The sequence below is a fragment of the Tamandua tetradactyla genome, chromosome 11, assembly GCF_023851605.1.
Source record: "Tamandua tetradactyla isolate mTamTet1 chromosome 11, mTamTet1.pri, whole genome shotgun sequence".
NCBI lineage: Eukaryota > Metazoa > Chordata > Mammalia > Pilosa > Myrmecophagidae > Tamandua > Tamandua tetradactyla.
The window spans coordinates 89,212,884-89,216,890 of NC_135337.1; positions in this window are offsets into that span (position 1 = coordinate 89,212,884).

The window sequence follows — 4,007 nt, forward strand, 5'->3', positions numbered from 1 at the left end:
TCCTTCTAGCTGTTCTAAGACACTAGGAAACTAAAAGAATTATCAATGTACCGATCCTATCTTCTCTGTTATAACTCCTCCTTCTCCTTTGATCCTTCTCCAGATCTTTAGGAATATTTGGGTTATGCCCATTCTAACTTTTTCCATGTTGAAAAGGGTGGTCGACAATATAGGATAGGGGAAATGGAATTGGTTGATGTTCTTGGAGAGGCTGGCCCCTCTGGGTTTCAGGACTTAGCTGGCCTAGGAACCATCTGAAGGTTTTAGGTTTCTGAAAAGTAAACTTAGTGCATGCAACTTTAGTGGGATATCAGATAGAGCCCTGGGTATTCTTTAGCAATGATGTTGGTTGGGGGTTGGCAAACTTTTGAAGCCCTTATTATTAATTCCCATGGTTCAGAGGAGGAAGCAGACACTCAGAGAGGGTAAGTAATTTGCCTGGGAACATACAGCTAGTCCAGTGCTATGCGGGGGGGTCGGAAGGCGGATCCATCTTCTTTCCCTCCACACCTTATTACTTACCTACTCAGGACAACCCATTGGGACCTCAGGTCATGTCTTGGAAGGCACTAAGTAGACTCATCCCTGACAACATTCGTGTATTCATTCATTTATTCAGACAAAAATATTCAAGAGCTTGGGACCCAATGCCAAGCAAGGCAGACCCAACTCCTTGCCACATGGAGCTGATACTCTATGGGGGACGTTGAGCACACGAATAACTAGGGATTCCAGAGGAGGTTGTGATGGGGCCCCCTGTGCTTTGGACAGGCAGCCCAGCGATGAATGATGAGAGGGAGCTGGCCCTTTCAGACTAGGGGGAAAGCATTTTAGGAAGAGGAAACAGCAGGTGCAAAGTGGAACAAGCTTGGCAGGGCCCAGAAATGGCCAGGCCAATGAGCCTGGGGCTTAGGGGGCAAAGAGGAGAAGGGGAGGAGATGAGGTCTAAGAGATGGGGTGCCCCACCAGCTGCAGATTTACTTACACTAGCAGCAGAAGTGCCAGTTTCCATTTCAGCAAGACCTTGCTGATCGCAGAGTGGAGAACCTGGAAGGGTGGGGTGCAGAGAAGCAGGCAGATTGGGGAGGAGGTGACTGCACATCCAGAAGCCATGCTGTGGCGGGAAGTGGTTGGATTGAGAATGCATTTTGGAGGGACCTGCTCGAGGATTTGACGTGGGGAGTGAAAGGAAGCAAGGAACCACGGACGGCAGCTCACTTTGTGGTTTGAGCATTGGAATAAACTGTGGGACCAGCAATGGGGGGGAGGTGAAAAATGGAGCATCGTCTCTTGGTCCTGCTATACCTGAGACACCTGTGGGACCTGCAGGTGGGTGCCTTGGATGCCATTTGCTCTCCTTCCCTCCTCCCCAGGTACCAACATTCCTTCAGGTGTGGGAAACTATCCATTTCATGTGTGGGAAACTTTCTTTATGAAAATACCAGCCACATAGTGTCCCTGGGCTGCTGTAACAAAGTATCACAGCCATGATGGCTTAAAGCATAAAATAATTTATTGTCTCACCCTTCTGGAGGACAGAAATCTGAAATCAAGGTATGAGCGGGAATGCGTTCCTTCGAAGGCTCTAGGAGGAGAATCCATCCTTGATTCTGGTGGCCCCAGCTATTCTTGGTTTACGGATGCATCATTCCAATCTCTGCCTCTCTTTTCACATGACCATCTTCTCCCCTCCTGTCTGTCTGTCCAAATTTCCTTCTTCTTATAAGAACACCAGTCATATCGGATCAGGGACCACCCAAATCCAGTTTGGCCTCTTAACTAATCACACCTTCAAAGACTATTTCCAAGTAAGGTCCCAAACCTTAGGATCTGAACATGTCTTTTTGGGGGACATATTCAACCCTAACTTCAGCTGAAGAGGGGTTACCCCTAGCACACCCAGCTTTAATACTGAAGCAATAAGAATATTTTGGGGGGAAGGGCTGACTCCCAGAGGCAGAAATGGGGACTTGTCGCAAGGTTTGACTGCTCTCCACTTTCTGCCTTCAGTTTTATTTCTGCAAAATGGGAAGGAAAATGCTTTTCCATGCATAAGTGCTTATAAAAGTAATAACAGGCCTTTCCCCTCACCCCCAATATGATGTGAAAGTATTTTGCAAAACACAAAAAACTTTCCATTTCTACATGCACAATCGTAGGCGAGGTTTCAGAGCAGTCAGAGTGAATTTTCGCAGCAGTAAATTGAAGATGGAAGGCGGTTCAAAGCAGAGATCAATTAAACCCCATGAGTTACAGGATTTTCAAAGAAACCAGAGGGAAACTGCATGCTGATATTGAATTGATATTGAATTGATCTGATTGGAGAAAAGCTGGGGAGAGTTCTTTCTTTCTTTGGACGCTTAAAGCAGGGTGAGAGGAAACATTCAGCAATCCCCTTTTCCACACCCATCTCATTGTAATCTGGGGGAAGCCTTGTTCTCTCCCTACCTAGATTGGCAGGTGGTAGGTGACATAAAATATTCATGCATGAAATTTAGCCCCTGTTGGGGATTAATCATGTTCCCCACAAAAGTCATGTTCGAATCCCACCCCCAGTACAATGGGTGTAAACCCATTTGTAAGTAGGGCCAGTGAAGATGTTTTTAAGGGGCCCAAACTGAATGAGGGGGTGGCCTTAATCTAATACGACCGAAATTCTTATAAGCAATGGAAATTGGACTCGGAAGAGAGAAGATACAGGAAGCACCCAGAAGAGAAAGAAGATGTCACCAAGCACATTGCCAGGTGGTGGAAAAGCTAGGGACCGAGGTTGACTGACAGCCAGCCCCCAAACGCCACAGTCTTCTGGGAGAAAGTATCGCCTTGAAGATGCTCTGATTTTGGACTTCTAACCTCAAAACCGTGAGCCAATAAATTCCTGTTGTCCAAGTCAATCCACTGTATGGTATTTGTTTCTGCAACTAAGAAACTGAAACAGCCTCTAATTGGATTTCACTCAGGCCAGCTTTCCAGTGGATGTGTTTTTCTTGAGTGGATAGTGAGAGGCCAGTGAAGGGGGCTGTCTCAGATGGCAAAAATTGCTTTGGGATTGACAATTTTCAAGGATAAAACACAAAAGGGATGCTGTGCTGCTGGATGAGGGGTGGCTCCTAAAAGCCAAGGGCCATTTCACTCTCCAAGAAAAGGCAAGAAATGTCTACACCCGGATCCTGCAAAGTGTGCTTTCCTGCCCCCTTACCTCCCCCCACCCTCGTCCCCTCCCTCAATAACCAACCCCCCTCAGTCTGTTCAAACCACATGGGCCTCCTTGCTGGTCCTTGAACAAGTCATGCACGGTCTTGCCTCGGGGCCTTTGTATGTGCTGTTCCCTCTGCCCAGTATGCTTTTCCCTCAGGTACCAACAAGGGTCCTCCTTGTTAAGGTCTTTGCTCAGGTGTCACCTCCTCAGTGAAGCCTTCGGTGGCTGTTCTATTTAATACAGCAACTGGCCTGCCCAACAGTTCCTATCTTGGGCCCTTATTTAATTTCTCTCCAAAATCTCTATAAAATGTACTTACTTTGTTCATTGTCCGTGTCTCTCAGGAGCATGTTCACTCTGTGAAGATGGTTGTCCCGTTCACAGCTGTTTCCCCAGCACAAGAGCCTGACACATGACAGGCACTTGCTCAGTGTTTGTTGAGTGACTAAACGAATGAGGGCAAGAATCATCTCCAGGCTCCAAATTCCTCCAAGTTGAATAGCCACCCTCATCTTGAATGAGGCTCATTCACAAAAGGAGCTGAGCATTTACATTGACTCTATAGATCAGTTTGGAGAAAACCTTAATGGTCTCAAAGTATCCAACATACAGACAGAGTCTCTCACCCTTTTAAAGATCTTCAATTCCTCTTAGCAATATTTGAGTTTTGTAACTTTTCCTTGCTAGATTTAGCCCAGATTTATAAGCTGCTTTGATGCTACTGTAAATGGTATAACTTCCTTTAACTTTTTCATTTTGGTATATATGGTAGCTTTGATTGTTCATTGCTAGTATTTAGAAATACAAC